The sequence below is a fragment of the Ovis aries genome, chromosome 4 (genome assembly GCF_016772045.2).
Source record: "Ovis aries strain OAR_USU_Benz2616 breed Rambouillet chromosome 4, ARS-UI_Ramb_v3.0, whole genome shotgun sequence".
Taxonomy (NCBI): Eukaryota; Metazoa; Chordata; class Mammalia; order Artiodactyla; family Bovidae; genus Ovis; species Ovis aries.
The window spans coordinates 29795890-29809924 of NC_056057.1; the positions used below are offsets into that span (position 1 = coordinate 29795890).

Below are 14035 nucleotides of genomic sequence, written 5' to 3' on the forward strand. Positions count from 1 at the left end.
CTCTCCTCTTTCACTTTCATCAAGAGGCTTTTTAGCTCCTCTTCACTTTCTGCCATAAGGGTGGTGTCATCTGCATATCTGAGGTTATTGATATTTCTCCCGGCAATCTTGATTCCAGCTTGTGTTTCTTCCAGTCCAGCATTTCTCAAGATGTACTCTGCATATAAGTTAAATAAGTAGGGTGACAAATTACAGCCTTGATGTACTCCTTTTAGGTGATGGCTTGGAAGTGTTCCTTCCTCTGCAATTTCTTGAAAGAGTTTTAGAAGGATAGGCATTAGCTCTTCTCTAAATGTTTGACAGAACTCTCCTGTGAAGCCATCTGATCCTGGGCTTTTGTTTTTGGGAGATTTTTGATCACAGCTTCAATTTCAGTGCTTCTAATAGGTTTGTTCATAATTTCTATTTCTTCCTGGTTCAGTCTTGGAAGATTGAACTTTTCTAAGAATCTGCCCATTTCTTACAGTTTGTCTATTTTATTGCCATATAGTTGTTCATAATGGTCTCTTATAAGCCTTTGTATTTCTGCATTGTTTCTTGTAACCTCTCTTTTTTCATTTCTAATGTTGTTGATTTGATTCTTCTCTCTTTTTTTCTTGATGAGTCTGGCTAAAGACTTGTCAATTTTGTTTATCGTCTCAAAGAACCAGCTTTTAGTTTTATTAATCATTACTATTGTTTCTTTCATTACTTTTTCATTTATTTCCCCTTGGATCTTTATGATTTCTTTCCTTCTATTATTTTTTTTTCTTTCTGTTCTTCTTTTTCCAGTTGTTTCAGGTTTAAAGTTAGGTTGTCTATTCGATGTTTTATTTTATCCTTGAGGCAGTATTGTATTGTTATAAACTTCCCTCTTAGAAGTGCTTTTCCTACATCTGATAGGTTTTGAGTTGTTGTTTTTTCATTGTCATTTGCTTCTAAAAATTTTTTGATTTCTCATTTGATTTCTTCAGTAACTTGTTGGATTATTTAGAAATGTGTTGTTTAATCTCCATGTGTTTGTGTTTCTTACAGTTTTTTTTTTCTTGTAATTGATATATAGTCCCATAGCATTATGGTCTGAGAAGATGCTTGATACAATTTCAATTTCCTTAAATTTACTGAGGTTTGATTTGTGACCCAAGATGTGGTCTATCCTGGAGAATGTTCCATGTGCACTTGAAAAGAAGGTGTATTCTTCTGCATTTGGATAGAATGTCCTAAAGATATCAATGAGATCCACCTCATCCAATGTATCACGTAAGACTTCCATTTCCTTATTAATTTTCTGTTTTGATGATCTGTCCATTGGTGTGAGTGGGGTGTTAAGATCTGCTACTATTATTGTGTTACTGTCAATTTCTCCTTTCATGTCTGTTAGCACTTTACTCATGTATTGAGGTACTCCTAGGTAGGGTGCATAGTTATTTACAATTGTTATGTCTTCCCCTTGGATTGATCCCTTGATCATTATGCAGTGTCCTTCCTTTCCTCTTGTAATCTTCTTTAAGGTCTATTTTGTCTGCTATGAAGATTGCTACTCCAGCTTTCTTTTGCTTCCTATTTGCATGGAATGTATTTTTCCATCCTCTCACTTTCAGTCTATATGTGTCTTGAGGTCTGAAGTGGGTTTCTTGCAGATGGCATATATATGGGTCTTCTTTTTGTATCCATTCAGCCAACCTGTGTCTTTTGGTTGGAGCATTTAATCCATTTACATTTAAAGTAATTATTTATATATATGTGTATGTATATATATATATATATTCTTATTGCCATTTAAAGTAATTATACATATATATATATATATATATATATATATATATTCCTATTGACATTTTCTTAATTGTTCAGGGTAGATTTTGTAAATCTTTTTTCTCTTCTTGTATTTCTTGACTATGTAAGTCCCTTTAACATTTGCTGTAAAGCTGGCTTGGTGGTACTGAATTCTCTTGTCTGAATTTGCTTGTCTGAAAAACTTTTTATTTCTCCATCAAATTTGAATGAGATCCTTGCCAAGTACATTTTTCCTTGCCAGGTAGATTTTTCCCTTTCAATACTTTAAATATATCCTGCCATTTCCTTCTGGCCTGCAGAGTTTCTGCTGAAAGATCAGCTGTTAAGTGTATGGGGTTTCGCTTATGTGTTACTTGTTGCTTTTCCCTTGCTGCTTTTCATATTCTTTCTTTGTGATTAGTCTTTGTTAGTTCGATTAGTATGTGTTTTGGCGTGTTTCTCCTTGGGTTTATCCTGTGTGGGACTCTTTGTGCCTCTTGGACTTGATGGACTATTTTCTTTTCCATGTTGTGGACATTTTAACTATAATCTCTTAAAATTTTTCTCATACCCTTTTCCTCTTCTTTTTCTGGGACACCTATAATTTGAATGTTGGTGTGTTTGACATTGTCCCAGAGGTCTCTGAAATGGTCCTCAGTTATTTTCATTCCTTTTACTTTATTCGGCTCTTCAGAAGTTATTTCCACCATTTTATCTTCCACCTCACTGATTCGTTCTTCTGCTTCAGACAGTCTGTTATTGATTCCTGCTAGAGTATTTTTCATTTCAGTAATTGTGCTGTGTCTCTGTGTGTTTATTCTTTAATTCTTCTAATTCTTTGTTAATCGATTCTTGCATTTTCTCCATTTTGTTTTCAAGGTGTTTGATCATCTTAACTATCATTATTCTGAATTGTTTTCCAGATAGTTTCCCTATTTCCTCTTCATTTATTTAGACTTCTGTGTTTCTAGTTTGTTCCTTCACTTATGCAGTATTTCTCTGCCTTTTCATTTTTTTTTTAAGTTATTGTGTTTGAGGTCTCCTTTTCCTAGGCTTCAAAGAAAATTGAATTCTTTCCTTGAAGAAGGTTGAATTCTTTCTTCCTTTTGGTTTCTGCCCTCCTATGGTTGCTCCAGTGGTTTGTGTAAGCTTTGTATAGAGTGAGATTTGTGCTGAGATTTTGTCTGTTTGATTGTTTGTTTGTTTTTCCTCTGATGGGCAAGGCTGAGTGAGGTGGTACTCCTGTCTGTTGATGATTGGGTTTGTATTCTTGTTTTGTTTGTTGTTCAGATGAGGTGTCCTACACAGGCTGCTACTGGTGGTTGGGTGATGCCAGGTCTTGTATTCAAGTGATTTCTTTTGTGTGAGTTCTCACTATTTGATACTCCCCAGGGTTAGTTCTCTGGTAGTCTAGGGTCTTGGAGTCAGAGCTCCCACTCCAAAGGCTCAGGGCTTGATATCTGCTCAGGAACAAAGATTTCACAAGTGGTTTGTTATGGCATTAAATGAGATTAAAACAAATATCCAAAAACAAGAAACCAATGATGAACTCCAGATAAACGGCAGTTACAAAATCAGGCAAATAATAATTAAAATAATGGGATATACAGATACACCCATGAACAAAGTCAAAACAGCCCAACAAAAATAAAGTACAGTAGATTGATGCAGAGAACAAAGGAAATCAAAAATTATATTTATCAGTTAAGAACAAAACTAACTAAAGCACAGATTGGAAAACAAAACTAAAGCAAGGTGCTTAGTGGGAAATAAAGAAATTAAAACAAAGCTAACAAATATGTTGAGAGAAAAGGAAAGAAGAAAAGAAAGAACAGATATGCAAAATTAAATAGAGGTAGATTTGTATACATTAAAGATTAACTGCAAGAGGAAAAGAATAGTAGGAAAGGAAAATAAAGGAATAAATGTAGAAAAAATATAATAGGTTTAAAAAAATTAAAAATTAAAATTATAAAAAAGAGAAAAAAAGAAAAATCAGAAGAAGAAAGAAAAAAGAAAAAAAATAAAGGAAAACTCCACAGAACTGCCAACACCCAATGAAGAGGCAGAGGTTTATAACAACAATAAAAAGTGTAACTGAATATACACGTATACATATATACCCATAAGCAAAATCAAAACAGTCCAGCAAAAATAAAGTACAAATAGATTGACCCCGTGAACAAAGGAAACCAAAAATTACATCTACCAGAATGAAACTAAAGCACAAACTGGAAGACAAAACTAAAGCAAGGTGCCAATTGGGGAATGAAGCAATCAAAATAAAACTAACAAATCTGTTGAGAGGAAACGAGAGAAGGAAAGGAAAGAAAAAGTAGATATGCAAAGTTAAATAGAGGTAGATAAAGAAGATTTATATACGTTAAAGATTAACTGTAAGAGGAAGAGAACAGTAGGAAAAGCAAACAAAGGAATAAATGCAGAAAAAATAATAATAGACTTAAAAATTAAAATTTAAAAAAGAGATAAGAAAAATAAAAAAGGAAACCTCCACAGCTGCAAAAGTCCAATGTATAGGCAGAGGTTTATAACAATAAAAATGTGACTGAAAAAAAAAGCTCAAAGGCTTAATTGGATTTCTTAGTGCCAATAAAATCGACAACTACAACAGAACGGGGAAAAAGAAAAAAATATTGAAAAGAATCTACAGAACAACTCAAAAAATAAGAACAGTAAATGTTTTTCTTGAGTCACTGCTGTCAGAGTCCTTTCCCTTGCTGCAAGTCACAGTCCACCTCACCTCCCTAGGATGCCCTCCAACACTGTGCTGATCTCTGGACCTGCTGTGGGGGCAGCTCAGATTTTAATCTGGTCCTACTCCTGTGTGTCTTGCCTTCAATGTCCACAGCTATCAGAGCTACTGCATTTTCTTTTGTGGGAGCTCTCAATGGCCTTTTATATAATCCATAGACACAAAGTCTGCCCAGTTGATCATGTGGATTTAATCTGCAGCTTTTAGAGCTGTTTTGAAAATGTTGGGTCTTCTTCCTTAGCCACACTGCCCCTGGGTTTCAATTGTGGTTTTATTTCCACTTCTACATGCAGGTCGCCCACTGGGGTTTAGCTCCTGAGGCTGCCCTTGAGGACCTTGGTTTGCCTCTGTGAGGGCCAGGTGCGGAGGTGGTGCAGCTGCTTGGTTCCCAGGGGTTCTGGCAGCACCAGGTACTCAAAGGGGCTGACAGCAAGGGCAGCAGGAAATATAGTGCTTTAGAAGAGTATGGCAACCAGTATTGGCCAATATTCTTTAGTATTCTTGCCTGGAGAACCCCCTCTCTGAAAGAGAAGTCTGGCAGGCCACAATCCACAGAGTTGCAAAGAGTCAGACACAACCGAAGCAACCCTGCGTGCATAGATGCAAGAATTCTTTTGCCTCTGGCAGCTCTGCCCCAGTGAGAGTTGAGTGTGAAACTGGAGCAGCTGCTTGGCTTGCAGGGACCCTGGTGGAGCCAAGTGTGCAGGGACATGCACTGCCTCTGCTGCAGGAGTTATGGCCCTATAAGAGTCTTTTTTTGAGCCTCTTGTAGCTGGCAATCAGAAGGCCTCTTTGGTCAGTCTTTGTAGCTCCGCCCTTTCAGGCACATAGAGGGGCCCCCCTGACTGGGGTTTACTCTGTAGATTGGCGCATCAGTTACTTAAAGGAGCACCCTGGGTGGGGTCCTACTCTGTAGTTCAGTGCGTCAGGTGTTTGATGGGGCAGCCTCTCTATTGTTCAGCTGCCGGTGGTGGTGTGTGGAGAGAGAAAGGCTATGGTGATGTTTCTACCCACTACATGTGACTCAGCAGCATCGCCTTGCTTCCATGGCTGCCTGGCTTTCCTCCACAGGCATTTCCCACCATGATCTCCTCCCTCATATCCCCTCAATCCGTGTCTCTGGAGTCAAAGCAGCCCTCGCCCTAGGATTGCCCCACAATCCCTAAACTCCAGCTCCCAGCCACTGTGCCTTCCAGGGGATCAGCGCTCCTGTCCAGGGTACATATGGCTGCAGCAAGGACTGTCTGATTCTCATTCCATTTAGGCTGCCGCAGAACAGCTGTTTCACTCTCAGCCTTATGTGTTTGTCCTCTGACTCAGTCAATTACCCCGACATGGGGATCGGACCCCTGCTTCAGTTCCCCATCCACAGAGGGCAGGTCCAGTCCTACTAACATTCCTGTTTTTCCCCCTAGTTCCTTATTCCTACCGAGTTTTGCATTGATTCTATATATTCTTTTCCACTGGTCAGGTACTCCTGTCCCCTCTGACCTGGTGTTCTCCATGCACTTCTATGTCTGAAGGTGTATTCCTATTTGTATCTGTGGAGAAAGATGTACTCCACGTCCATCTATTCCTCTGCCACCCTGTTCTCTAACTGTTGCTTCTTGACCTGCATGCAGGCTTCTCAGGAGGCAGGTAAGGTGGTCTAGTATTCCCATCTCTCGAAGAAATTCCCAGTTTGTTGTGATCCACAGAGTCAAAGGCTTTAGCGCAGTCAATGAAGCAGATGTTTTTTTCTGGAATTTTCTTGCTTTTTCTATGACCCAACAGATGTTGGCAATTTGATCTCTGGTTCTTCTACCTTTTCTAAATCTAGGTTGAATATCCAGAAATTCTCAGTTCAAGTACTGGTGAAGCTTAGCTTGGAGAATTTTGAGCATTATTTTGCTAGTGTGTGAGATAAGTGCAATTGTGCAATAGTTTGAACATTCTTTGGCATTGTCTTTCTTTGGGATTGAAATGAAAACTGACCTTTTGCAGTCCTGTGGCCACTTGTGAGTTTTCCAAATTTTCTGGCATATTCAGTGCAGCACTTTAACAGCATCATCTTTTAGGAATTGAAACAGCTCAGATGGAATTCCATCACCTTCTCTAGCTTTGTTTATGGTGATTGTTCCTAAGGCCCACTTGACTTCGCACTCCAGGATGTCTGGCTCTAAGTGAATGATCACACCATCGTGGTTATCTGGGTCATTATGACCTTTTTTGTATAGTTCTTCTGTGTATTCTTGCCACCTCTTGTTAATATCAAATAAATATATTAAAATATGCTCAATTTATCAGTAATCAGGGAAAGGTAATCAGGGATGCCACATGAGATACAATTATCAAACATGAAATTTGGAAAAGTTTTAAAATCTGGCAACACTAATTATTGGAAAAGATGAGGAGTACAGCAAACTTATATATTTCTAGTGGAAGCGTCAAAAGCACAACCACTTAGAAATCAATCTAGTATTATCTAGGAAAGATGCTTACAGGGTGCGTGTGTGTGTGTGCGCGCGCACGCGCGCACGCACTCAGTCCTGTCCGACTCTTTGCGGCCCTATAGACTGTAGCCTGCCAGGCTCCTCTGCCCATGAGATTTCCCAGACAAAAATGGGGTGCCATTTTCTATTCCAGGGATCTTTCCCACCCAGGCCGCATGGGTTGCAGGTGTATTCTTTACCACTAGCGCCACCTGGAATGCTGGTACCTAGCAATTTTAATTCCAGTTATTTGTTTCTAGTAAACCTTGCATATGTGCATTAGAAGAAATATATAAGAATGTTTTTTATATATTTATCAAAAAACTAGAATCAATCAAAATATCCTTTGCTATATAAGTTAATAAACTGTGGTGTTATAATACAATGGAGTATCATGCAAATATGAAAACATAAATTAGAAGTAAAAGTATCAGTATGTACTAACTGTAGACATGGCATTGCTGAGCTTCAGCTTTCTTTACATATATGTTTTCTCTGAGACCTATGACAACACTGAAAAATAGGTATATTAAATCAGATTTCATAGAGTCCAAAAGTGAATCTTAGCCATGGGACATAAATAACCTACAAGATCAAATAGCTGGTGAGTGGCTTACCAGTCATAATTCCCCATGCACATTACAGCTATCCCATACACTCCATAATGCAAGCTGCCATATACCCCTTCTCAGACTCAAGATTCCCAGGATTCTATTCTGAGCCTATCCTACCTTGCAGTTCCAGTTTCCACTGTTGCTTAACCTTGCTTCCTGTTGTCCATCTGTTAACCACACCTCCTTCACCTCTCACTTGTCTTTTTTGCCATACATTACTTTCAAGTTCTTGACATTTTATTTCAAAAACTTTTTTTAAGAAATAAAAAGCCTTTTCTGATATAAAAGAAAAAAAATTAAAAAGGAGAAAGGAAAATAGGGGAGGAAGGAAAAGAAAAGAAAAAGGAGGACCTTCCCTGCCAGTCCACTGGTTAAGACTCCCTCCACGCTCCCAATGGAGGGGAAGCAGGCCCAATCCCTGACTGGGCAGCTAAGACCCCACATATTCCAAAGGAAAGGAAGGCGGAGAAAGAAAAGGAAAAAGTGGTCATATTTTCCAAACGTGGTATATAAGCAAATGCAAAAATTATCTCATTAAAATATGGTGCAATAGCAGTTTTTTTCTCTAACAGGTAAAGCCACATGGAAAGTTTCGGTGAAAAGCAGAATTTTATGTGCATTTTATACTGAACCTCGTTTCTTGGCAGATTCTCAAAATTCTCTGGCTGATTTTGCCAAATGTAATGCCCAATACTAAAATCCTTAGAACACTTTGAAATAGTGTAGCCAAAACTTTAAAACAGGAAAACTAAGTTCACATCCTTCAGTAAAATTAAGCAAATTAAAGTGGGGAAAATACTTAAATATAAAAAGTATTTTTCAAAAAGATAAAGTACATTTTAAAAGGAAAACCAGTTTAGACAGAAATCTACCTAAATTCTTTAATTTCTTACAGAAAAAAGACAGAAAGGAATAATTTATACCAAGGATTATTTAGCAGCAAATAACCCTTGATGTAAAACATAATTATAACCCAATGCAATACAGTGAGAATATCTCAACCATGTAAGAACCAGGAATGATGCCTTATGACATTATGCTCCTGTAGGATCATAACTCCTCACAAAGGAACAGGGTGGTTGTGCTGGAATTTTTTGTAGAGTAGTCCTCTTCTCCAGTCACCTAAGAAGATCTTCACTGTCATTTAAGCCAGTAGTTGTAAAATGCAACCCCACTAGAATGACATGGAAGGTTTGAACAAACACCAAACAAAACAGTTTGCTGGAGCCACCCCATCAGCACTTCTAATCTATTAACAGAAGGGCTGGGGTTGCACTTGAGAATTTGCTTTTCTAAGGAAGTGGCCAAGTGATAGGATGCAGTGGTTCTGGGGATGCAGAGGACACATTTTAAGAATCACATTCTAAAAACCACCCTGCTGATTTCTTTCCCAATAGATTTCTCCTATCTTCTGGCTATTCCCACTACCCCTCAACAGATCTTTCTTCTTGTACGTTTTTTCTGTATGAACACACACACAGGATTACACACATACACACATACACACATGCATACACACCTCACTGGACTTTCTTCTAAATCTGGAATTCTTTTCCTATAAATACAGGGACAGGCAATATAAGGGGAAAGCTCTTGACTGGAAGGAACATGGTGCCGGCATGCAGAGGGTAGTGCATGTTTACACAGGTGCAAATAGCACTAGACACATTTATCATTTATTTCCTTGTGTTTTCTTCTAGTTAAACTTTACACTCAGTTGCAATTGCTGTCAGAAACAGGAAATTTTAAACTTCATCTAAAGAAGCATGAGTCAGTCTTTTTTGGAATGAGTAAGTAGGAAAAGAACAATCTAGTACTTTACTAACTTAACTGGGGACGTGCTTTGGCCAGTATGCTTTTACAACACAATCATTCTGACTCTACATGATCTACCTTTTTTTTCTTAAAGAACCAATGAGTAAAGTTTTGACCTTCATTTATTTTACTGTTTCAATTAGGCCTTAAGTGACTTAGAAAATCTACCAATTGTATAATTTAGTAAAAGATTACAGATTTTTTTTCAGAAGGGGGGCAGTGTTTCCAAGAGTAACCTGGGAAGCAGTATCATTTAAAAGAATTACTCCTTTAAAATGCATTCATTTGAAGTTGTTATGCTTATGCTAGTCATTATACAGGGAAGATTGCTATTTTTAGCCACCAAGTAGGTTCAAAGTATTTTCCAACTTATCCTTGAATATCTCAGGTCTCCTTTATATTTCTATGATCTCTACTGCATTTAATTCTTGACCTATGTGATATTAAAAATACTTCCATCTAGGCTATAACTCTTATAGGTGACAGTACATGCTAAAATGTCAGAAAAGCAATTATTGGATTAGTGGACTTCACTCCCAAAAGGCCAAACCTACCTAAATAACTTTGCATTTTCCTGAAAATGCAACTGGTATAAAAAGTCTCAATGGAACACAAAAGAACTATAAGCAAAAGAAATAACTGTGATGATGCTTACCTGCTGTGATTTCACTGGATGTTTTCATCATGTGTATGGCCCCACTGGATATTAACCCCAGGGCACCTTCTGATTGTATACTGGCAATCTTTGATCGGTATATATTCTTACCATTAGTCATTAAACCATGACTAATGGTTTAACGTTTTTGGACTAATGGTTTTGAGTGTTACCTCTGGTAATCATGATCAAAGATTTAAAAGAGCTGACAGGGAAAATACCAGCAGTCACTTTTCCTAAGAAAAATAGCTTTAGGCTTTTTTCCAGGAAGGGCAGCAGGGACCCTGGTGCATTAGGCAGTATTAGTAATAGACAATCATTTCTATGATGCCTCCAATTGTTGTGACTCAAAACATTCTATCAATATATCATATTGTTAATATAACCATGTCAAGATTTCCATCATGTCCTTTTTATCTTATCACCCTTCCATCACTGGCAGAGCTGAAGTTTTGGTAAATTACAATAATTATGCAGGATAACATCATATTAGCAAGTACAAATCAGAAACAGAGGAAGAGTGGAATGGAAATTGTTTTATGTTCAGCTTCATGATGTAGCCAAGAAACCTTCCTAGGAACCATAGTCTGAAACAGAAACTGTAAAGGACTCTAAACAAATACACAAAAGGAATACTTCAGACCTGAAAAATAATAAAACATATCCATAATAAGTGGAAAAGGAAATAGTAACCCACTCCAATATCCTTGACTGGAAAATATCATGGATAGAGGAGCCTGGTGGGTTATAGTCCATGGCATCACAAGAGTCAGACACGACTTAGAGACTAAACAACAACAACAATTCATAATAAGAGCTATTATTATCATTATCCTCAATGCCACGCATGAATTTTCTCATTTGTAACTTGCAACAACACTAGAAAGTTGGTTCTAAAGATAAGGGAATTGAGCTTTGGGAGTTTATTTGCCCAAAATTATGTAGGTACTAAACAGCAAAGCCATTGTTTGAACTTAGGGATAAATTATTCTAGAGAACAAGCTTTTGAACCCTACACTATGCTTCCTATCCACTGGTCAGAACAAGGAAGTAAGATGAGAGGCTATGCCCGGGCTTGTTGCTGGAGAGCATCATCAAGTCACAATCTTGACCCCAAAAGACTGTCACCAAGTTAGCAGGACCCACAAGAAGAATGTATCAACCAGGGTCCCATTCTCAGCAGGGTCTCATGCTTGGGCTAATACTCTGCTGTTGCCATCTTGAAGTACTATGTTTGAACAAGGGGTTCCATATTTTCATTTTGCACTGGGCATTGCAGATTATGGAGTGGCTCATGCAGTTGGCAACTTTCAGCCTTCAGAACTAATGCAAGTGACTGCAGTTACAAGTGACCATGAAGAAAAGAGAAAAGCATTATTTTAGACAAAGAATGCTCATTTTGCAGATGGTAAAACTGAGCTGAAGAGAGGTTAAATGAGTTGCCCAGGATACCAGGATCATCACTGGTAGGGGCAAGAATCAAACTCTCACCTCCTGATTTGAACTCTGTGAGAAGAAGAGTATGAGAATATTTCTAGCCATTTCCATGAGTTCTATAAGAACAACACATAGATCTTTTAAACTTCTGATGCTATATGATGTCAAAAGTAACAATGGCTTAGATTTTAAGACTTTGAACCAAAAATAATAAAAAGTTTAATTCAAGGAGAATAAAATAAAGTGGTCTCCAGCCTCATGCACCGTACCTCCTACCAAACAAGGACTTTTTAGGTAGGACATTTAGCTAAAGCAAGAGAAGATCACTTCCTTGGCAAAGTTAGTTCTACTCATCCTGACTTTATCTCATTCTTGCAACATCCTGTCTTTCACTTCAGAGAGCAGAACTATGTAACCAACACTTTAAAAATGGTAAGAAACCTTTCAAAAGTTCAGAAGCTAATCCATGGAGAGAGAAGTGTTTCAGAGAGTATTATATACTTCTTATTAATATTCATTATAAATCATCAGTATTTAATATTGACCTAAGTACATAATTGATAATCAGTAAACATTTGTTTTTATTAATTTGAAGTCCTTTCAGTATGTTCATTTTAAGAGTGTTGTGTTTTGTGTGTGTGTGTGTGTGTGTGTATGCATACACACACTTTGGTTTAAAAAAGAATTTGAAAATGTTTACAAATACTCAAATAGCACAATGCAGTTACCCAGCAAGTAAGTGTGTGTTGTTCTTCAGTAAAAAATAAAATATATAAGCAAATAAATTAGGGTGATACTTGCAGAGAGTTGGTAGGAAAATAAAAATAAATAATTTTACCAACATCATGCCGTACGTTCCAGTATATTATTAGCAATAGACCAAAAATTTGTCTCTCCACTTTCTCATAGAGACTACAATAAGGAAAACATTCCTAGTTACAGCTACACAGTGAGCATTTGATACAAACAAACCACTTACCGGAAGCATCAACATCACTGGGAGTGTTGGGGACCTTGTAACTGCTAGGAAGGACATCTTTGGCCCACCCTTTAGTGTATGTTGAACAGTGTGAGTCTCTGTCATGGAATTCTCTCTTAACATGTGCTGATGGCATCTCTCCCAGGGCAATTCTGTCTAATTGGATAGAGAGCAGGGGTTCCAGCTAAGCAGCTATTTATTTCCCCGTCCTAATAGAAGAATGTTAGGTTACAAAAGGGCAGCACAGATCATCGGGTCCAGTAAAGCCCACTCTACTTAGTTTCTCTCAACTGAGTTTCTGTTTACACATTTCAACCCACACAAATTTATATGCTCCAGTTCTTGATGAGGATCCAGAGAAGCATTATCTCTTGATCCAAACAATCGGCTAAGCTAAAGATGGGATTCACTCCCACTTGTGCAATTAAGAGGAGTGGCTAAATCGCAGACCTGAACAGATCACTCTACCTCTGCATATTACAGTTAGGACATCGGCTGAAATCTTCCTGAGATCATAGCTATGTTAATGCTCCCACATAGAAACATGGATACTAACCTTCTGAGTCATAGAACAAAGTTAGTACTTTTACTGTGGAAAACATTTAATGAAGGTGTTATCAAATGTGTGTTGCTACCATATAATATTCCTAGTAATATGTCTCTTAAGTTTAACTGCCAGTCTATGTTTGATACAGGATACAGGATGCTTGGGGCTGGTGCATGGGGATGATCTAGAGATGATATGCAGTGGGAGGTGGGAGGGGGATTCAGGATTGGGAGCCTGTATACACCCATGGTGGATTCATGTCAATGTATGGCAAAACCAATATAGTATTATAAAGTAAAATAAAGTAAATAAATAAATAATAAATAACAACAACAACAAAAAGAAATATATCTTCCTTATGCACACACACAATTTTTCTTGATTTCAAAAAAATTGAAGACTGCTTACAAATACTCAAATAATATAATGCACTTAAACAAGTAAGTATATATCATTCTCCAGTTTAAAAAAAAAATGAACACAAAACAAGTGAATAAATTAAGGTGACACTTTCAGAGAGCTGGTAGGTAACTGAACAAGTTTAACTGTTGCATGAGCTCCTGGATATGATTTTGACTGTCTAAATGACCTTAAGCAATATTTTTTTGCATTGTTTAGTGCAAGAGAAGTCTCTCAGCTTGTATTTTTTAAAAGGTACAGAGGTCAAGTACTGATTCTGAAAGGGTGGAGCTAGAGTAGAATTATTGTGATTAAGGGGGCTGAACCTGTAGGTCTTTGACTTGCACAGCCCTTTTCAGGACCCTGAGACTAACGCTGTATTTGTTTTCTTTTAAGTTTTATACCCTGTAAAACTCTACCACTTTATAGAGTACTTGACATTATGAGATCTCAGTAGTTTTCCCCTATCAGCAGTGTTTGTTTCTGTTTTTATGTGCAAAGAATTGAGGCTTTGAAGTTAGAATTCTCTTGTTTTGGACCCCTGGGTATAAACTAAGGAAAGTTACTAAACATTCTGTGACTCTGTTTAT

At 37.6% G+C, this 14035-nt stretch overlaps 1 protein-coding gene and 1 long non-coding RNA gene across 9 annotated transcripts in view; one reads left to right on the forward strand and one right to left on the reverse strand.

Annotated features, from left to right (window-relative positions):
• Positions 1 to 14035, reverse strand: part of MACC1 (MET transcriptional regulator MACC1) — an 87483-nt gene that overhangs the window by 35113 nt on the left and 38335 nt on the right. The window contains exon 1 of one of the 8 annotated variants that reach the window (XM_042248438.2): positions 9133 to 13975. The exons of the other annotated variants lie outside the window; for them this stretch is intronic. The gene's annotated coding sequence lies outside the window, so the exon portion shown is untranslated. Of the gene's footprint in view, positions 1 to 9132; positions 13976 to 14035 lie in introns of those variants that run through there. 8 annotated transcript variants of the gene reach the window in all.
• Positions 9312 to 14035, forward strand: part of LOC132659728 (uncharacterized) — a 28192-nt gene continuing 23468 nt past the window's right edge. The window contains exon 1 of the long non-coding RNA XR_009600467.1: positions 9312 to 9403. This is a non-coding gene — a long non-coding RNA (uncharacterized LOC132659728). The remainder of the gene's footprint in view (positions 9404 to 14035) is intronic.